This window comes from Thermobia domestica, unplaced genomic scaffold, assembly GCF_964235325.1.
Source record: "Thermobia domestica unplaced genomic scaffold, izTheDome1.hap1.1 HAP1_SCAFFOLD_1858, whole genome shotgun sequence".
Classification (NCBI taxonomy): domain Eukaryota; kingdom Metazoa; phylum Arthropoda; class Insecta; order Zygentoma; family Lepismatidae; genus Thermobia; species Thermobia domestica.
In genome coordinates, this window is record NW_027657566.1 from 1,886 (window position 1) to 24,546 (window position 22,661).

Sequence of the window (22,661 nt, forward strand, 5' to 3'; positions counted from 1 at the left end):
AAAAAAAAAAAAAAAAAAAAAAAAAGTCAAAAATTTCGCGCTCGCTTCGCTCGCGATCAGCACAGAAAGAAGGACGTGACGCGCCCCTAAAGGTGTTGGCAACCGATTCAATACATATTGTCGGTAAAAAAAAAAAAAAAAAAAAAAAAAAAAAAAAAAAAAAAACGCTCGCTTCGCTCGCGATCGACATGAAAAAGGCAACGACGTGACGCCCCGTAAAATTGTCGGCGACCTATTCAATCAATATATTCGGTTGAAAAACAAAGTCAAAAGTTTCCCAATCGCTTCCCTCCCGATCGACATAAAAAAAAAGGCAACCCCTTCACCTCTCCTTATGCATTCATCAGTAAACATACAACCATAGATCACAATACCACTCACATCACCTATCAGTTCTCCACGTCCATCAAGATCCAATCATCGCCCTGGCCCTTTATGATGATACACAACATTACATGTTATTGTGTGCATTGCCCCGCGTTACAATACATGACCAAAAAAAAGAGAAAAAGAGCTGCACTGCCTTCAGTGTAGACATGTTCGTATTCGTAGAAAATGATTTTAGGTACACGATAGTACAGTAATCTATCTTCACATGCTTCAGATGTGAACGATACCTACACATGAAGAGGGCTCCCGAGGTTTCCTTTTCCAATAGGATGGAGCTCCACCACACTTGCAGAATGACGAGAAGTTATGTTAATAAATATATCCCAGAGTGTTTCGTAACTCGCCCTTGGTCCTAATGATGAAGCGTTCTTCAGATGGCCCCGATGTCTCCACACATGATACTATGCGACTTCTTTTCACGAGGCTCTCAAAGATCACGTTTGTGTCCTAACATTCTCTGCAGATATGACACAGCTGCGATAGCGGATCACAGAAGCCTTTCCTCTCCTTACAAGAGACGTGTTCATTCGAGTATGTGAGTAATTCGACTATCGATTAAATATCTCCCGTGTCACGATAGTAGTCACTTTCAATTCTTCTAACGAAGGTAAGAAAAAATGCTATACAAACTTCCTTTCGGTATATAAAGGATTAGGGGCCCAGAGAATATTTTCTTTCAAGAGGATACATTCTTTTTCGAACACCCTGTATATAGATCCTCTAATTATAACTGCAAACAAAATGTTGATTTTGCAATTGCTTCCATGAGAGAATATTCTGTGCACTTTCTTTCTGAAGGGCCGGGCCTAAACGTTTTCCTTAATCATTAAATTTAGTAGTTATCTACAATTACATAGTTTTCCATTGTTCTCAAAATAAAGATTTTTCTCTATGAATTGTTGAATGTTGCTAGGGATATTGAAGTAATTCTTTTTAGTGTTTTTTTCTTTACAATAATGTACTGAACGCCTGCATTAAGGAAGTTCGTGTGTCCATCTTGCAAAATGTTTCGTCTTTTTTCATGCCCACTAAGGTAAATATTCATTTTGCTCTTTTCTCTGTATGCAAACCACATTTCTTAAAGGCAACATTTTCATACAAATGTAGTACTAAAAACTTCTAATTGGCAACATCTGGGCTGCGAAGAGGAAAAAGAAAGAAATCTCGTACGTATTCGCGCGCAATTCGGAATTAGCCAATGAAAAGCACAAAAGCGGCCACCATCTCTCTCTCTTTCTTATTAACGGTTTTGTACTTTCTGCAGTTCTATCAGTGCTGCTAACCTCTTACTATATCATTGAATATGTATGTTTAGATATATATATATATATATATATATATATATATATATATTTTTTTTTTTACAAAAAATCATACTACTACGGAATAATATTAAATGCCTTTAAACCCTCATTTCTGTTTGCACTTTCTGTTACACTACCTTCCCCGAACTTCTTTCAAGTTATTAAGTGCAGAACGGGGAGTTATACATATTTACTTGCGCTTTGACAATATCTGCACATTGTGTAATAATAGGAGACGTATAAAATAAAACTATATACTAATACGTATATATATATATATATATATATATATATATATATATATATACAGTACACATTCCACTATCCGAGGCTTTCCTTTTCTTTTCTTGCTGACGATAAATTACGCTTTTAGAAATGTTGTCTGAAAACAATAAGAATATGTGCAAAAAATACAATCAGAGGTAGAGGTCTTTAACAGGAAATAAGCAAGGGAGTTGAAAAATTTTTTATGCATGTAAAAAATATAGACATGAACCAACTTGTGAAATAAAAAGACCAGAAAACTACTCTTTCTAAATTATGTGTAAACTTTTTACCGAAAACGAAAGTTGCACGAAAGACTTTTTGTCCGTTTTTTGGCCTCCGGTGCTTGGGGTCCCTGATTCAATCCCAGCTCGTGCCGTGTGAACTTTGTCGTGCATAAAGACCGTGCTCATGGGTTTTCTCGGGTTTCTCCCGTTTCCTCCCACTTTCTTCATTCAGTACTCATCATCACCGTCTCCTTTAGCGTAACCGGTATAAGTATGCGACGTAAATCTAAATATTTCATTTCATTTCCCTTTTCTGCTCATACTGCTGATTATGCGCGATTATGCCAACATCCAACTCCGCGGATAATCGTGCGATTACTGTATATACAACTAATACAGATACAACTAATTATATTATCAGTTACAGTATCGGTTTTTATTTACTAATTTGCCTCACTTTATTTGCATCCCTGCAGTAAATAATTCTTATCGATAATAGTTAAAATGTATATTACATTTTAGTGCTTCACGACTGAATGATCATCTGCCTTACGTTATCTCGCAGCTGAAGAGAATGCTACACTGAAAACTACCTTGCGTTATAAAGGGTAAGTGAAACATATCTTAAAAATATCTTTCATACATTTCATTGTGTACATTAAAGAATGTAAGTTTGCCTTTTTCCTGTAATCAATACTTAATAAAGGATTTATTTTTATTTATTTATATACAATTTCATACGTGGTTCGTGATAGTAAACTCGATAGGACACAGTGGCACTATGAACATCCGAATCACTCATCATTCGAACATTCAAATATTTATTCGAATATTAGTATATTCCAAGTAATGTTAACGACGTTAATATGCTTGCCTTTATAGTTAATAATGTCAATTCTTACTTAAAACATACTTCCTTAACAGGACATTGAAGAAAAGGTAGTTGCCAACGGCCATACCATGCTGAATATACCGGTTCTCGTCCGATCACCGAAGTCAAGCAGCATCGGGCCTGGTCAGTACTTGGATGGGTGACCGCCTGGGAACACCAGGTGCTGTTGGTATACTTTTTCTAATTTTGTTTTTCACAAAGACGAATATTCTCACATCGTTCACCACGATAATTTCGTAATCATGCATTACTTAAAACAATTAGCAACGCTTTCCACGCGCTGGTCTTTTTGAGTATTCACCGACAAACCTACGTAGCTACAATAACTCACTCGAAGCCATATGCATTCGCCAACGGCCATACCATGCTGAATATACCGGTTCTCGTCCGATCACCGAAGTCAAGCAGCATCGGGCCTGGTCAGTACTTGGATGGGTGACCGCCTGGGAACACCAGGTGCTGTTGGCATCTCTTTTTCAAATTTCATTATCCTTCAAGTACGAAAATACTAGAAACATTAATTTTATAGTACTTTCAAGAGATAATTTATCAACATTATTTCATAGCGATTAATCGATATTCTAAGCGTTATACCCACTATTTCTTACACTAACAGCCTGTTTATTTGCACGGCACATTAAAATAACCTGATTTCCGATCCGTGTGCACCTACTACTATACTTAACACGGAATGTATTACCACTTTTTAAAAGTAAATTATTATGACTAAGTGTAGATCTCCGGCGAGTAAATGCCTTTCGTATACAAGCACGACACATCTCCGCTATGTGCTTTACTTTTTTACTAACAGCATATAGAAATTGGATTTCAACGTGTTTCTACATAACAGAATGAAGCAAATTTCGTGATTTAACTCTTTCGAATAATGTGTTGGTCCTGACAAGGACCGTTTGAAATGAAAAATCTTGAAGAAGATTTTTACTTAGAGCTTGTGTACTTGGTAACAGCCTTCGTACCCTCACTTACAGCGTGCTTGGCAAGTTCACCAGGCAAAAGAAGGCGCACAGCTGTTTGGATTTCCCGGCTGGTGATAGTTGACCGCTTATTGTAATGGGCCAAACGAGAAGCTTCAGCAGCAATACGCTCGAAGATGTCATTAACAAAGCTGTTCATGATACTCATAGCTTTGCTAGATATGCCAGTGTCAGGATGCACTTGCTTCAAAACTTTGTAGATGTAAATGGCATAGCTCTCCTTCCTCCTCCTCTTCTTCTTCTTATCTCCCTTGGAGATATTCTTTTGGGCTTTACCAGCCTTCTTTGCAGCCTTTCCGCTAGTTTTTGGTGGCATGATGACTCACTCGTTCAGCAAAATTAGATGTGTCCGCCGATTTATCGACTTCATTTAAATTACAGTACGTGTTTCAATTCGCGCCAACTGCCTTGCTTTTCATTTGATGCACTCGGGTGCACGCTTGAAGTAGTAACAAAACTGACTTGATTCATGGGAGGCCGCAATTTTTCCTCTCATCTTATTACGAAAGAATATTGAACAATGTCTGGTCGCGGCAAAGGTGGAAAAGTCAAGGGAAAGAGCAAGTCCCGCTCCAGCAGGGCTGGCCTTCAATTCCCAGTAGGCAGAATCCATCGTCTTTTGCGAAAGGGTAACTATGCCGAACGAGTTGGTGCTGGCGCTCCCGTGTATTTGGCTGCAGTCATGGAATACCTGGCAGCTGAAGTTCTTGAGTTGGCAGGCAACGCTGCTCGTGACAACAAGAAGACTAGGATTATTCCACGTCATCTGCAGTTAGCTATCCGTAACGACGAGGAATTAAACAAGTTGTTGTCTGGAGTTACAATCGCTCAGGGTGGTGTTTTGCCCAACATTCAAGCTGTACTTCTGCCCAAGAAAACTGAGAAGAAGGCATAAATGTAAGACCTATATCTCATACAAATCGGCCCTTATGAGGGCCACAAACCCCTTTATAGAGGAGATTTACGATTGAAATGAATTGTTTTCGATATACAGACTCATCAAAAGTGTCTGAGATAGTTGCTTAGTTTCATTCGAAATTCTCGCTGCTATTCGATTAATTAGTATATGTGTAGTCGTCGATCGTAATTGAAGCCCATAGGAAGTCACACTAACTTTAGAATACTCCAAACAGCGATGTGCTTAGTTCCCACTACATTATTAATTATAAGATCATTACCTTTTGTATTGTCGCTAGCTACATTTTTTTGATATTTGCGTACATCGGGCTCATATTACCCAGAGGACAGGACAGTCGAGCCCAGATTCTCAGCAATGGAAGAAAACCTCATACCACATATTCTCATGTACTTCATGCTAGACAAAGGAATTTCCAACATTCTTAAAGCACTCATGTTTCTCTCTTGCGTTGGCTTGGCTGAAATTACTCTGTTCAATATGTTCTCGACATTTATTATTGTTCATTACTATGCCCCAATGACATCATGAACAGAGCGGATCAGAAAACTTTCCTAAATTTCTTTTGCAACATAGTAATGACATTAAATGCACACTTAAGTACGATTTATTCTTTGCAAGGTCGATATTCATATTTGTGTGATATGTGTTATATGTATATGGTTTGTAATACGCAACTACTCTTATTCTCTGATCTCAGAACTCATTTGCTACTGTGCCCAACGAGCGAGCCTAGGTTTCTTGTAACTACTGCCTTTCTTTAGTAAATAATGTGAAGTATACAATGCATTAACCTACATCTCATATTTGTATTACTCTTTATTTTAGTAACCCGCTACGAAGTGTCATTAATTTACATGTAAATCACAATAGACACTACCGCAAAAGAAAGAAATCGAACCCAAGACCACGTAAACAAGATAAAGGACAAGATTCAGGTTTCTAACGCATTATTCGCCCCTCACAGCACAGTATAGAAGTTGTATAAGCCTCTATACGTACATCCTACTGTCAGAACAGAAATTCCGACTTGCGTTTCGCATCTCTCATGCTCGCTACTTCCAACAAATCGCCAATTTCCAACCAGAACCCCTTCTCCAGCATTAATACTGCTACATGATATGAATACGTATACATGAACGTACATAATGTAAAAAAAAACGTATGATTTTCTCAAATTAATCTCTCTACGTCTGTAATTTAGTGTGCATCAAAAGGCTTTAATGTAGTTACACGAATTCTTATAATCTAACAGAAAATCGCACAAAGTAAATCTTTCCCTTTATATAAATTTGTTGGCTCTGAAAAGAGCCGTTTATGCCAATTTTATATCCAAAATAGGAGGAACCCCAACTTAACCTCCGAAACCGTACAGGGTTCTTCCTTGCCTCTTCAAGGCATACACAACATCCATAGCTGTCACTGTCTTCCTCTTGGCGTGTTCTGTGTATGTAACAGCATCTCTGATTACGTTCTCCAGGAATACTTTCAATACTCCTCGGGTCTCTTCATAAATGAGACCAGAGATACGCTTCACACCACCACGGCGAGCAAGACGCCTAATAGCGGGTTTGGTGATACCCTGGATGTTGTCACGAAGAACTTTACGGTGGCGCTTGGCACCTCCTTTGCCAAGACCCTTGCCTCCTTTTCCACGTCCTGTCATTTCGATATGTTACTGCTTCGCTCACCACACACGAGAAATACAAGCCCAAGCAGCCCAAGACTCGTGGTTTTGTTCCTTCGATCATGCAGGGAAAGCACGGAGGAAAAACACAAAACGTGTCTAAGCCAATGAGAACTGTCCTTTTCGACTGACTTTATCCAATGAGAAATAGCTTGATTTAACGGTTTTGCTCTTTATATAACTTGACTTCATTCAGCGCGCAATTATTTGAAACAAGTCGTGACAGTTGCAATGGCACGTACCAAGCAGACAGCTAGGAAATCTACTGGAGGCAAAGCTCCTCGAAAGCAGCTTGCCACCAAAGCTGCAAGAAAGAGTGCTCCAGCTACCGGTGGAGTGAAAAAGCCCCATCGTTACAGGCCTGGTACTGTGGCTCTCCGAGAAATTCGTCGTTACCAGAAGAGCACTGAATTGCTCATCCGCAAGCTGCCCTTCCAACGACTCGTCCGAGAAATTGCACAAGATTTCAAGACAGATTTTCGCTTCCAAAGCTCAGCTGTCATGGCTTTACAGGAGGCAAGTGAAGCTTACCTTGTAGGGCTTTTCGAAGACACCAACTTGTGTGCTATTCACGCAAAGAGAGTCACAATCATGCCTAAGGACATTCAGCTTGCTCGCCGCATCCGTGGGGAACGTGCTTAAGTTTGAAGTTCTGGCACTGAGTTCAAAAACGGTCCTTTTTAGGACCAATACACTACTTAGAGATGCTGTTATCCTAACAAGGATCTTGTCCATACTTGTTATCTTTTTTTTTTAAATTCTCACGCCGTATGTTGCATAGTTAATACATCTACCTTCGTTTTCCTGTCGTTTCGTATATCATCCTATCTTTCAAGTATATTCTTTAGTTTTCCCCTATGTTTACCGATTGATTATCTTCGTTTTATGTGGTCAAGGGTTCGATTTTGCCATATGTTGCATAACTTAACTTCGATTCAACCACTGTTTGCCCTTCTCAACGTTATTAATCTGATAGAACTCGCAGGCGAAATATGTACTTCTTCCAAGGTAGCAAAAGTAATATTATTTTGTCAGAGGTCGCTGCTGTTGAATGCAAACGTTAAACTAAACTTTCTTTAAGTGTCTGTTTGTACTTAACATCAGTTCAATTGTACACCTACATTTCTGCTGGTGTTACTATTTTTCTTTATAGCAATATTACGAATTATAAGACGGTATCCGTGGTTATTAGCGTGTTCCCTTTTCCTAACACTTTCTCATTACACCAGTATTTCCATCATTCATTAGGCGTAATCACCCGTCTCCTTTATCATAAAAATCATAATAGTACGACGTTAAATTGAAACATAGTCTACTTCACTTTCACGAGTTGTAATAAGTTCGAACATTTCTTTCACCCCAGCCTTGAAAAGAGTTGATTTTAGTTTAGTGTCCCTTTCAGCAGCAAGGCTGTTTCAAACGTGGACCTACTTATTAACGTGCAATGCGAAACATTTGAGCTCCCACCGAGAATCGAACCCAGTCAGCCTGCAAAAGTTTTTCTAACAAATGCATTAAGTGCGTTTTCTGTACTGTTTCGCTACTTGAAGATAGGAACAAGGAAAAAGTAAGTGATCACAAATTGACATTACGTAATGTGTTCCCCATTTTTTTTCGAGTACACCATTCTTGACACCCGTGAAAGCTTTCTTTCCCCACCCTCAATTCCCCTCTGTTATAAAGCACTTACATCAAGAAGTGCTTCGGTTAAAAAGAAAACTCAAAGTCCCTTGCGTGTATACTATACATTGCTATGAATGAACATGTGATAATGATAGGAAAAGCACAATTTTACTCTTCTCAAAGTATTTGATGGCTCTAAAAAGAGCCGTTTTAAAATGTCAGATGATTTACTGACACATTTACTTCTTCTTTGGTGCAGCCTTCTTAGCACTTTTCGGTTTTGCTGTAGCCTTCTTTGGCTTCGGGGCCTTTGGCTTCTTGGGAGTTTTTGCCTTCTTCACTTTAGATGGTGATTTCTTAGGTTTGGGAGCAGCAGCCTTTTTCTTTTCACCAGTCTTCTTGGGACGTTTAGCTGCTGGCTTTTTCGCAGGCTTCTTCTCCTTTGATGCTGATCGTTTCGCCTTGGTTGAAGATCCACCTTCAGGCTTCTCCTTCAGCGATGAAGCACTAAGCTTAAACGATCCAGATGCACCTTTTCCCTTGGTCTGAACCAAAGACCCAGAAGCAACTGCACTTCTCAAGTATTTCTTGATAAATGGAGCAAGCTTCTCGGCATCCACTTTGTAGTTCTGAGAGATGTATTTCTTAATAGCTTGCAGTGAACTTCCTCCCCTTTCCTTCAAATTCTTGATGGCGTTGTTCACCATTTCTGATGTTCTTGGATGAGAAGGTGTTGTTTTTGGTTTCTTAGGCTTTGCAGACTTCTTAGGAGAAGCCTGTGCCGGGGCTGCAGGTGCTGATGCCGTATCTGCCATTGCTTTCTGCAATAAACTCAACGATACTGAAGAATGAAATTTTCGCTAGCAGGCAGCGTTGAGTTTGGTTACGGAGCGCGGACCGGATAGAAAGCACTTGCTGAGGCGGGCTGAGGTAAACAGAAGTTCGTAGTTGCCACAACGATAAGTGTGTTTCCTTCTATTTTGATAAACGATTTTTTTCAGGTATTCAATGAATGCACCAGATCCTATTCTTCCTTACTGGCTAGAAGAAACTTTATTCCACATAACTCAAAAGGCATTTGTTTTTATTCGCTTTTCTATTTTATGTTTCAGTCATTGCTAAGTCGGTCACACTACTTTTTCACCCTCCTTGTGCTTATAATTTTCATAATTTAACATGGAAATACTTATCAATAAATAATTATATTACCATGGTAATTAACTTCAATCCTTCCTGTGATTATACGCAAAGTACCATCTTCGTACTGCTTACTATAGTTCAATGAAGGGAATCTATAAAGTAACGCGTGTCGCACACATCTGCCTTGCAAACTCCCTGGCCTACTTCCAATGTATAGACTTTTATTTCAAATCCTGATTTAATTTCATAATTTTCTGTAGATTTTAACATTTTATTACCCAGCTTCTTAATACGAATGACAATCAAGCCTAAATATTTATTCCCTTTAACTTTATTTTTCTTTTTTATTTTGTGCCTTGTTTCATATTTGTTCTTACGTTAGCAATTAACGCACTTACCGTAGTTATGTATGAACAGGTTGTTTCTATATTTATTTTATTCCAAATAAATTAAATATATATACGGATTATTTTATGGTAGTTGATATTTTCTGTTGTTTCCTACGTGAATTGAGGAAACGCACGGACTTTCGCCTAATTCTTGTGCTACTTTCATATGTCTGTATCTGTCGAATGCTGTCGATCTGTCGAAATGTGTATTACTATCTGTCGATTCATCGAGTGAACTGAATTCGTTAACCATTTCACCAGGCGCGCATGCATTTTTTTTTCTTCTAAGGGATCCAAGCTTCGGGGGGCAAGGTTCCAATACTACAAGCCACTATGTCTATATACTATTATTCTGCATTCGAAAACACGATAAATATTCCACTTACTTTTTCACAAAAACATGATACAGACAGAGTACAGATGAAGTGTAAGATCAGATTTATATTGATGATACATCAATATTTTCCCTGTTAATAACTACATTTAATGAGAAAGTCTGCAAATGTATGTTCACTTAGGAACTTTTGCGAGGAGTCCGCACCCGGTGGACACCCCGTGAGTACGCCTCTGCACTTGACTATACTTCGAATTATACTGCAAACAGTTGTATTTTAGTTTCCCCGTTTAGTTCATCGATATCATTAACACAAAGAAAATAGATGTTATAGATGCGTATTCTCAGTTCTCGCTTTATATCCGGACGTCTGCAAAAATCTACTCCTTTTCTTTCTTTCACGCATCCACCAAACTAACAATGATTTGTATTATAATATTTGCGCATAAAATGTATATCTCATACCTTCCATGTTCTCAAGTATTCATAGACAAAAACGGTTATTTTCTGCGAACAAATTGTCCAAACACAGTGCAAATGTCATCTATAGATTGTCCTGGTTCCGTCTGCGTGTACATAACAATGCGTCATAATCATACATTGCACATTAAGGATATCAATTAATCTTCCCAAATTCCTAGATATGCCTGGCAAAAGTTCCGCGTGTTGTAAGGATATTACATTTGTACTACCGACAAGGTGGTATCTTCCAACATTGAAGTTCAATAAACCCCAAATGTGTCGGATATAGTATTTGATTTCTTGTCTCATTGTTTGCGTCAGAGATGTCTTCTCAAGTTAGGATTTACGATACATACAGGATGAGTTGTATATATTGTTGCTGCCAGCTCTATATTAATCCCATATTTGTAAACGAATAAAAACAGTATTCTAATTATAACAATGTGCTCACAATTAATTTTATTCTTAATTGTTATACGTATTGTTGATTAAAAATGAAAATGTTGCTAAGTGAATTTTATTAATATTTTCTGTTGCGTGATATAGGAAGTGAGTGAAATATTGGAGGAATATAGTGTGCGTAGCAGATGATGTGCAGTGGCTTTGGATCGCCTGTGATAAGGTAAGGCATTTGCTATTTTAATTAACGCATTTTATATACTGTAATCCTAATTATTTTTATGTGAATGTGCTTACTACTTGTGTATTCAGTGGGACCGATGTTTTAATATGTATGGTCAAGCAGTGTCGAGCCTGGTCAGTGTGTGGATAGGTGACCATTTTTTGTAAATCGATAACATTTAACTTTGTAAACACGGATGAAGTAGAAGTATATTTATTTTATTTTTTACCTCAAATATGTAGGACACTTCTCCTTTGTACATCAATTATTATTATTAGTTCAACTTGTTTACAAGTTAAATGAAAAGAATAGTCGTTATCGTGTGATGATTGTGCTCATTAGGCTAAAGAAGACTCGTGATAAGAAAGAAAAGAAGAACGGTGCTCAAGTTTCGTCACAGCATATTCTCAAAAATTTACAGGCAAAATTCAGTGTTCTGCATGAAAAGGCATATTTGTACGAAAAAAAAAAAAATTCTGCAGACGACAGAATTAAATAAAGTAATACACATGTATTTTAGAGTTACTGGTGTAAAATCATTACAAGTGCTTTGCCAGGTGGCCAATAAAAAGCACGAATACTATTTAAGGGAGCCAAAACAGGAGAAAGCTGGGGGCCTGAGCGATAGCAAGAATGTGCGTCCAAAGTGAACAGGAGCGAAGGCGACGCGGGTATACGTATAAGCAAGGGTAGTGGAAACCAGTTAGTTTTCGAGTTTCAATAGCACTTGTCATGCATCCATACTAGTAGCGCCCCGCTTGTAAACATTAAGTACACTATGCAAGAATACACCGCCGGTGGAAAATAGTACCTAATACAGTTATCTTTCATATATACTGACTTATTTTACAGTAGTAACCCAACACTAGTAAACGTAAAATAAAAGTGTATAACTTTATATTTAATTCTATCGCCTGGCTTAGTTTTTCACCTGTAAGATGTACTTATTTAGAGCAAGTTTCTTAACTAGCAAATTAAACCGAGAACCACAGCAACCATATATATATTCTTATGATGTACTTTTCTTTGAGTGGTGTTCTCTGTCTATTGAATAACATTTTCTCAGTTTAATGCTAGCAAAAAACAAAACAAAATCAAAGTGTTTCTATATAAATTTAGTTCACCGTGTTGTAATATCACATGGAATTGAAAAACGAATAGTCGAACCTCTGCTATCTCGATCAAACTTCTCAGGATGATATACTGACTTACCGCAGAAGTTCGACTGAATACGTTTCTCAGTTCCATGGGAGAACCTGGAGAAGCAAAAGCCTGCGCAACGGAAAATACTAAATAAACTTGTAGAGCAGGTCAAGATGTATCATCATGCCAAGTTTCATTCAGATCAGAGAAGTTTGGCTGCAGCCATTTTCATTACAAAGCACAAAATGGATGGTCCCTAACCTCGAGAATCTTCACAATTGTCGACGAGTTGAACTGCACTCATCTGATCAAAATCAAACTTAAAATGACAGTTCACTTTCAACTGTTAAATAATATGATATGCAGGCTTCTGCTTTCCTAGTTACAGTCTATCCACTGTGGTATGCATATTAGTACAAATGTGAGAGTGCATATTTATTAAAGATTTGCTTCAAAAAGCGATGAAAGACATAGGCATTGCCGCGGGCGGTGATAACAAGATGCCGGAAAACGAACAAGCAGAAAGAATATGGGCTGAAGAAGTGTAAACGACGACGCGGCGGCCCGTAAAGGTGTTGCCGTCCTATTAAATGAATAATATCAAAAGAAAGAAAAAAAAAGTAAAAAATTTCGCGCTCGTAATCAAGACAGAAAGCAACTAAAGGAAATCTTTGTTTTACGTCCCACGTTATGCCGCTTAGGCTAAAAGAGGCGCTGATTATGAGAAATGATTGAAATGGTGGTGGAATGAAGAAAGTGGGAGGAAACGGGAGAACCCCGCGGTAACCCACCGCACATAGTTTTTGTCCACCATAAAGTTAACTTGGCGGGGGCTCAAGACAGAAAGACGGTTGGAAAAACAAATAAACGATGTTGCATCCCGTAAAAATGTTCGCGACCTATGAAATCAATATTTTTTCTTAAAGAAAAAAAAGAATTAAAAAGAGAAAAAAAGGTCAAAATTTCGCGCTCGCTTCGCTCGCGATCAGCAGAGAAAAGAGGACGTGACGCACCCCTAAAAGTGTTGGCGACCGATTGAATAAATATTGTGGGTAAAAAAAAAAAAAAAAAAAAAAAAAAAAGTCAAAAATTTCGCGCTCGCTTCGCTCGCGATCAGCACAGAAAGAAGGACGTGACGCGCCCCTAAAGGTGTTGGCAACCGATTCAATACATATTGTCGGTAAAAAAAAAAAAAAAAAAAAAAAAAAAAAAAAAAAAAAACGCTCGCTTCGCTCGCGATCGACATGAAAAAGGCAACGACGTGACGCCCCGTAAAATTGTCGGCGACCTATTCAATCAATATATTCGGTTGAAAAACAAAGTCAAAAGTTTCCCAATCGCTTCCCTCCCGATCGACATAAAAAAAAAGGCAACCCCTTCACCTCTCCTTATGCATTCATCAGTAAACATACAACCATAGATCACAATACCACTCACATCACCTATCAGTTCTCCACGTCCATCAAGATCCAATCATCGCCCTGGCCCTTTATGATGATACACAACATTACATGTTATTGTGTGCATTGCCCCGCGTTACAATACATGACCAAAAAAAAGAGAAAAAGAGCTGCACTGCCTTCAGTGTAGACATGTTCGTATTCGTAGAAAATGATTTTAGGTACACGATAGTACAGTAATCTATCTTCACATGCTTCAGATGTGAACGATACCTACACATGAAGAGGGCTCCCGAGGTTTCCTTTTCCTATAGGATAGGATGGAGCTCCACCACACTTGCAGAATGACGAGAAGTTATGTTAATAAATATATCCCAGAGTGTTTCGTAACTCGCCCTTGGTCCTAATGATGAAGCGTTCTTCAGATGGCCCCGATGTCTCCACACATGATACTATGCGACTTCTTTTCACGAGGCTCTCAAAGATCACGTTTGTGTCCTAACATTCTCTGCAGATATGACACAGCTGCGATAGCGGATCACAGAAGCCTTTCCTCTCCTTACAAGAGACGTGTTCATTCGAGTATGTGAGTAATTCGACTATCGATTAAATATCTCCCGTGTCACGATAGTAGTCACTTTCAATTCTTCTAACGAAGGTAAGAAAAAATGCTATACAAACTTCCTTTCGGTATATAAAGGATTAGGGGCCCAGAGAATATTTTCTTTCAAGAGGATACATTCTTTTTCGAACACCCTGTATATAGATCCTCTAATTATAACTGCAAACAAAATGTTGATTTTGCAATTGCTTCCATGAGAGAATATTCTGTGCACTTTCTTTCTGAAGGGCCGGGCCTAAACGTTTTCCTTAATCATTAAATTTAGTAGTTATCTACAATTACATAGTTTTCCATTGTTCTCAAAATAAAGATTTTTCTCTATGAATTGTTGAATGTTGCTAGGGATATTGAAGTAATTCTTTTTAGTGTTTTTTTCTTTACAATAATGTACTGAACGCCTGCATTAAGGAAGTTCGTGTGTCCATCTTGCAAAATGTTTCGTCTTTTTTCATGCCCACTAAGGTAAATATTCATTTTGCTCTTTTCTCTGTATGCAAACCACATTTCTTAAAGGCAACATTTTCCAAATGTAGTACTAAAAACTTCTAATTGGCAACATCTGGCTGCGAAGAGGAAAAAGAAAGAAATCTCGTACGTATTCGCGCGCAATTCGGAATTAGCCAATGAAAAGCACAAAAGCGGCCACCATCTCTCTCTCTTTCTTATTAACGGTTTTGTACTTTCTGCAGTTCTATCAGTGCTGCTAACCTCTTACTATATCATTGAATATGTATGTTTAGATATATATATATATATATATATATATATATATATATATATATATTTTTTTTTTTTACAAAAAATCATACTACTACGGAATAATATTAAATGCCTTTAAACCCTCATTTCTGTTTGCACTTTCTGTTACACTACCTTCCCCGAACTTCTTTCAAGTTATTAAGTGCAGAACGGGGAGTTATACATATTTACTTGCGCTTTGACAATATCTGCACATTGTGTAATAATAGGAGACGTATAAAATAAAACTATATACTAATACGTATATATATATATATATATATATATATATATATATATATATACAGTACACATTCCACTATCCGAGGCTTTCCTTTTCTTTTCTTGCTGACGATAAATTACGCTTTTAGAAATGTTGTCTGAAAACAATAAGAATATGTGCAAAAAATACAATCAGAGGTAGAGGTCTTTAACAGGAAATAAGCAAGGGAGTTGAAAAATTTTTTATGCATGTAAAAAATATAGACATGAACCAACTTGTGAAATAAAAAGACCAGAAAACTACTCTTTCTAATTATGTGTAAACTTTTTACCGAAAACGAAAGTTGCACGAAAGACTTTTTGTCCGTTTTTTGGCCTCCGGTGCTTGGGGTCCCTGATTCAATCCCAGCTCGTGCCGTGTGAACTTTGTCGTGCATAAAGACCGTGCTCATGGGTTTTCTCGGGTTTCTCCCGTTTCCTCCCACTTTCTTCATTCAGTACTCATCATCACCGTCTCCTTTAGCGTAACCGGTATAAGTATGCGACGTAAATCTAAATATTTCATTTCATTTCCCTTTTCTGCTCATACTGCTGATTATGCGCGATTATGCCAACATCCAACTCCGCGGATAATCGTGCGATTACTGTATATACAACTAATACAGATACAACTAATTATATTATCAGTTACAGTATCGGTTTTTATTTACTAATTTGCCTCACTTTATTTGCATCCCTGCAGTAATAATTCTTATCGATAATAGTTAAAATGTATATTACATTTTAGTGCTTCACGACTGAATGATCATCTGCCTTACGTTATCTCGCAGCTGAAGAGAATGCTACACTGAAAACTACCTTGCGTTATAAAGGGTAAGTGAAACATATCTTAAAAATATCTTTCATACATTTCATTGTGTACATTAAAGAATGTAAGTTTGCCTTTTTCCTGTAATCAATACTTAATAAAGGATTTATTTTTATTTATTTATATACAATTTCATACGTGGTTCGTGATAGTAAACTCGATAGGACACAGTGGCACTATGAACATCCGAATCACTCATCATTCGAACATTCAAATATTTATTCGAATATTAGTATATTCCAAGTAATGTTAACGACGTTAATATGCTTGCCTTTATAGTTAATAATGTCAATTCTTACTTAAAACATACTTCTTAACAGGACATTGAAGAAAAGGTAGTTGCCAACGGCCATACCATGCTGAATATACCGGTTCTCGTCCGATCACCGAAGTCAAGCAGCATCGGGCCTGGTCAGTACTTGGATGGGTGACCGCCTGGGAACACCAGGTGCTGTTGGTATACTTTTTCTAATTTTGTTTTTCACAAAGACGAATATTCTCACATCGTTCACCACGATAATTTCGTAATCATGCATTACTTAAAACAATTAGCAACGCTTTCCACGCGCTGGTCTTTTTGAGTATTCACCGACAAACCTACGTAGCTACAATAACTCACTCGAAGCCATATGCATTCGCCAACGGCCATACCATGCTGAATATACCGGTTCTCGTCCGATCACCGAAGTCAAGCAGCATCGGGCCTGGTCAGTACTTGGATGGGTGACCGCCTGGGAACACCAGGTGCTGTTGGCATCTCTTTTTCAAATTTCATTATCCTTCAAGTACGAAAATACTAGAAACATTAATTTTATAGTACTTTCAAGAGATAATTTATCAACATTATTTCATAGCGATTAATCGATATTCTAAGCGTTATACCCACTATTTCTTACACTAACAGCCTGTTTATTTGCACGGCACATAAAATAACCTGATTTCCGATCCGTGTGCACCTACTACTATACTTAACACGGAATGTATTACCACTTTTTAAAAGTAAATTATTATGACTAAGTGTAGATCTCCGGCGAGTAAATGCCTTTCGTATACAAGCACGACACATCTCCGCTATGTGCTTTACTTTTTTACTAACAGCATATAGAAATTGGATTTCAACGTGTTTCTACATAACAGAATGAAGCAAATTTCGTGATTTAACTCTTTCGAATAATGTGTTGGTCCTGACAAGACCGTTTGAAATGAAAAATCTTGAAGAAGATTTTTACTTAGAGCTTGTGTACTTGGTAACAGCCTTCGTACCCTCACTTACAGCGTGCTTGGCAAGTTCACCAGGCAAAAGAAGGCGCACAGCTGTTTGGATTTCCCGGCTGGTGATAGTTGACCGCTTATTGTAATGGGCCAAACGAGAAGCTTCAGCAGCAATACGCTCGAAGATGTCATTAACAAAGCTGTTCATGATACTCATAGCTTTGCTAGATATGCCAGTGTCAGGATGCACTTGCTTCAAAACTTTGTAGATGTAAATGGCATAGCTCTCCTTCCTCCTCCTCTTCTTCTTCTTATCTCCCTTGGAGATATTCTTTTGGGCTTTACCAGCCTTCTTTGCAGCCTTTCCGCTAGTTTTGGTGGCATGATGACTCACTCGTTCAGCAAAATTAGATGTGTCCGCCGATTTATCGACTCATTTAAATTACAGTACGTGTTTCAATTCGCGCCAACTGCCTTGCTTTTCATTTGATGCACTCGGGTGCACGCTTGAAGTAGTAACAAAACTGACTTGATTCATGGGAGGCCGCAATTTTTCCTCTCATCTTATTACGAAAGAATATTGAACAATGTCTGGTCGCGGCAAAGGTGGAAAAGTCAAGGGAAAGAGCAAGTCCCGCTCCAGCAGGGCTGGCCTTCAATTCCCAGTAGGCAGAATCCATCGTCTTTTGCGAAAGGGTAACTATGCCGAACGAGTTGGTGCTGGCGCTCCCGTGTATTTGGCTGCAGTCATGGAATACCTGGCAGCTGAAGTTCTTGAGTTGGCAGGCAACGCTGCTCGTGACAACAAGAAGACTAGGATTATTCCACGTCATCTGCAGTTAGCTATCCGTAACGACGAGGAATTAAACAAGTTGTTGTCTGGAGTTACAATCGCTCAGGGTGGTGTTTTGCCCAACATTCAAGCTGTACTTCTGCCCAAGAAAACTGAGAAGAAGGCATAAATGTAAGACCTATATCTCATACAAATCGGCCCTTATGAGGGCCACAAACCCCTTTATAGAGGAGATTTACGATTGAAATGAATTGTTTTCGATATACAGACTCATCAAAAGTGTCTGAGATAGTTGCTTAGTTTCATTCGAAATTCTCGCTGCTATTCGATTAATTAGTATATGTGTAGTCGTCGATCGTAATTGAAGCCCATAGGAAGTCACACTAACTTTAGAATACTCCAAACAGCGATGTGCTTAGTTCCCACTACATTATTAATTATAAGATCATTACCTTTTGTATTGTCGCTAGCTACATTTTTTTGATATTTGCGTACATCGGGCTCATATTACCCAGAGGACAGGACAGTCGAGCCCAGATTCTCAGCAATGGAAGAAAACCTCATACCACATATTCTCATGTACTTCATGCTAGACAAAGGAATTTCCAACATTCTTAAAGCACTCATGTTTCTCTCTTGCGTTGGCTTGGCTGAAATTACTCTGTTCAATATGTTCTCGACATTTATTATTGTTCATTACTATGCCCCAATGACATCATGAACAGAGCGGATCAGAAAACTTTCCTAAATTTCTTTTGCAACATAGTAATGACATTAAATGCACACTTAAGTACGATTTATTCTTTGCAAGGTCGATATTCATATTTGTGTGATATGTGTTATATGTATATGGTTTGTAATACGCAAATACTCTTATTCTCTGATCTCAGAACTCATTTGCTACTGTGCCCAACGAGCGAGCCTAGGTTTCTTGTAACTACTGCCTTTCTTTAGTAAATAATGTGAAGTATACAATGCATTAACCTACATCTCATATTTGTATTACTCTTTATTTTAGTAACCCGCTACGAAGTGTCATTAATTTACATGTAAATCACAATAGACACTACCGCAAAAGAAAGAAATCGAACCCAAGACCACGTAAACAAGATAAAGGACAAGATTCAGGTTTCTAACGCATTATTCGCCCCTCACAGCACAGTATAGAAGTTGTATAAGCCTCTATACGTACATCCTACTGTCAGAACAGAAATTCCGACTTGCGTTTCGCATCTCTCATGCTCGCTACTTCCAACAAATCGCCAATTTCCAACCAGAACCCCTTCTCCAGCATTAATACTGCTACATGATATGAATACGTATACATGAACGTACATAATGTAAAAAAAAACGTATGATTTTCTCAAATTAATCTCTCTACGTCTGTAATTTAGTGTGCATCAAAAGGCTTTAATGTAGTTACACGAATTCTTATAATCTAACAGAAAATCGCACAAAGTAAATCTTTCCCTTTATATAAATTTGTTGGCTCTGAAAAGAGCCGTTTATGCCAATTTTATATCCAAAATAGGAGGAACCCCAACTTAACCTCCGAAACCGTACAGGGTTCTTCCTTGCCTCTTCAAGGCATACACAACATCCATAGCTGTCACTGTCTTCCTCTTGGCGTGTTCTGTGTATGTAACAGCATCTCTGATTACGTTCTCCAGGAATACTTTCAATACTCCTCGGGTCTCTTCATAAATGAGACCAGAGATACGCTTCACACCACCACGGCGAGCAAGACGCCTAATAGCGGGTTTGGTGATACCCTGGATGTTGTCACGAAGAACTTTACGGTGGCGCTTGGCACCTCCTTTGCCAAGACCCTTGCCTCCTTTTCCACGTCCTGTCATTTCGATATGTTACTGCTTCGCTCACCACACACGAGAAATACAAGCCCAAGCAGCCCAAGACTCGTGGTTTTGTTCCTTCGATCATGCAGGGAAAGCACGGAGGAAAAACACAAAACGTGTCTAAGCCAATGAGAACTGTCCTTTTCGACTGACTTTATCCAATGAGAAATAGCTTGATTTAACGGTTTTGCTCTTTATATAACTTGACTTCATTCAGCGCGCAATTATTTGAAACAAGTCGTGACAGTTGCAATGGCACGTACCAAGCAGACAGCTAGGAAATCTACTGGAGGCAAAGCTCCTCGAAAGCAGCTTGCCACCAAAGCTGCAAGAAAGAGTGCTCCAGCTACCGGTGGAGTGAAAAAGCCCCATCGTTACAGGCCTGGTACTGTGGCTCTCCGAGAAATTCGTCGTTACCAGAAGAGCACTGAATTGCTCATCCGCAAGCTGCCCTTCCAACGACTCGTCCGAGAAATTGCACAAGATTTCAAGACAGATCTTCGCTTCCAAAGCTCAGCTGTCATGGCTTTACAGGAGGCAAGTGAAGCTTACCTTGTAGGGCTTTTCGAAGACACCAACTTGTGTGCTATTCACGCAAAGAGAGTCACAATCATGCCTAAGGACATTCAGCTTGCTCGCCGCATCCGTGGGGAACGTGCTTAAGTTTGAAGTTCTGGCACTGAGTTCAAAAACGGTCCTTTTTAGGACCAATACACTACTTAGAGATGCTGTTATCCTAACAAGGATCTTGTCCATACTTGTTATCTTTTTTTTTTAAATTCTCACGCCGTATGTTGCATAGTTAATACATCTACCTTCGTTTTCCTGTCGTTTCGTATATCATCCTATCTTTCAAGTATATTCTTTAGTTTTCCCCTATGTTTACCGATTGATTATCTTCGTTTTATGTGGTCAAGGGTTCGATTTTGCCATATGTTGCATAACTTAACTTCGATTCAACCACTGTTTGCCCTTCTCAACGTTATTAATCTGATAGAACTCGCAGGCGAAATATGTACTTCTTCCAAGGTAGCAAAAGTAATATTATTTTGTCAGAGGTCGCTGCTGTTGAATGCAAACGTTAAACTAAACTTTCTTTAAGTGTCTGTTTGTACTTAACATCAGTTCAATTGTACACCTACATTTCTGCTGGTGTTACTATTTTTCTTTATAGCAATATTACGAATTATAAGACGGTATCCGTGGTTATTAGCGTGTTCCCTTTTCCTAACACTTTCTCATTACACCAGTATTTCCATCATTCATTAGGCGTAATCACCCGTCTCCTTTATCATAAAAATCATAATAGTACGACGTTAAATTGAAACATAGTCTACTTCACTTTCACGAGTTGTAATAAGTTCGAACATTTCTTTCACCCCAGCCTTGAAAAGAGTTGATTTTAGTTTAGTGTCCCTTTCAGCAGCAAGGCTGTTTCAAACGTGGACCTACTTATTAACGTGCAATGCGAAACATTTGAGCTCCCACCGAGAATCGAACCCAGTCAGCCTGCAAAAGTTTTTCTAACAAATGCATTAAGTGCGTTTTCTGTACTGTTTCGCTACTTGAAGATAGGAACAAGGAAAAAGTAAGTGATCACAAATTGACATTACGTAATGTGTTCCCCATTTTTTTTCGAGTACACCATTCTTGACACCCGTGAAAGCTTTCTTTCCCCACCCTCAATTCCCCTCTGTTATAAAGCACTTACATCAAGAAGTGCTTCGGTTAAAAAGAAAACTCAAAGTCCCTTGCGTGTATACTATACATTGCTATGAATGAACATGTGATAATGATAGGAAAAGCACAATTTTACTCTTCTCAAAGTATTTGATGGCTCTAAAAAGAGCCGTTTTAAAATGTCAGATGATTTACTGACACATTTACTTCTTCTTTGGTGCAGCCTTCTTAGCACTTTTCGGTTTTGCTGTAGCCTTCTTTGGCTTCGGGGCCTTTGGCTTCTTGGGAGTTTTTGCCTTCTTCACTTTAGATGGTGATTTCTTAGGTTTGGGAGCAGCAGCCTTTTTCTTTTCACCAGTCTTCTTGGGACGTTTAGCTGCTGGCTTTTTCGCAGGCTTCTTCTCCTTTGATGCTGATCGTTTCGCCTTGGTTGAAGATCCACCTTCAGGCTTCTCCTTCAGCGATGAAGCACTAAGCTTAAACGATCCAGATGCACCTTTTCCCTTGGTCTGAACCAAAGACCCAGAAGCAACTGCACTTCTCAAGTATTTCTTGATAAATGGAGCAAGCTTCTCGGCATCCACTTTGTAGTTCTGAGAGATGTATTTCTTAATAGCTTGCAGTGAACTTCCTCCCCTTTCCTTCAAATTCTTGATGGCGTTGTTCACCATTTCTGATGTTCTTGGATGAGAAGGTGTTGTTTTTGGTTTCTTAGGCTTTGCAGACTTCTTAGGAGAAGCCTGTGCCGGGGCTGCAGGTGCTGATGCCGTATCTGCCATTGCTTTCTGCAATAAACTCAACGATACTGAAGAATGAAATTTTCGCTAGCAGGCAGCGTTGAGTTTTGGTTACGGAGCGCGGACCGGATAGAAAGCACTTGCT

General features: G+C 38.6%; 4 non-coding genes across 4 annotated transcripts; all 4 read left to right on the forward strand.

Moving 5' to 3' along the window:
* Positions 1 to 3,130: 3,130 nt before the first annotated feature.
* On the forward strand, positions 3,131 to 3,249 carry LOC145678096 (5S ribosomal RNA). Its single transcript, XR_014130218.1, has one exon. It is a non-coding gene; the product is annotated as a 5S ribosomal RNA (ribosomal RNA).
* Positions 3,250 to 3,426: 177 nt separating this feature from the next.
* On the forward strand, positions 3,427 to 3,545 carry LOC145678094 (5S ribosomal RNA). Its single transcript, XR_014130216.1, has one exon. It is a non-coding gene; the product is annotated as a 5S ribosomal RNA (ribosomal RNA).
* A 13,034-nt stretch (positions 3,546 to 16,579) lies between these two features.
* Positions 16,580 to 16,698, forward strand: LOC145678097 (5S ribosomal RNA). The gene has a single exon (XR_014130219.1). It is a non-coding gene; the product is annotated as a 5S ribosomal RNA (ribosomal RNA).
* A 177-nt stretch (positions 16,699 to 16,875) lies between these two features.
* LOC145678095 (5S ribosomal RNA) lies at positions 16,876 to 16,994 on the forward strand. Its single transcript, XR_014130217.1, has one exon. It is a non-coding gene; the product is annotated as a 5S ribosomal RNA (ribosomal RNA).
* The last annotated feature ends 5,667 nt before the right edge of the window (positions 16,995 to 22,661 follow it).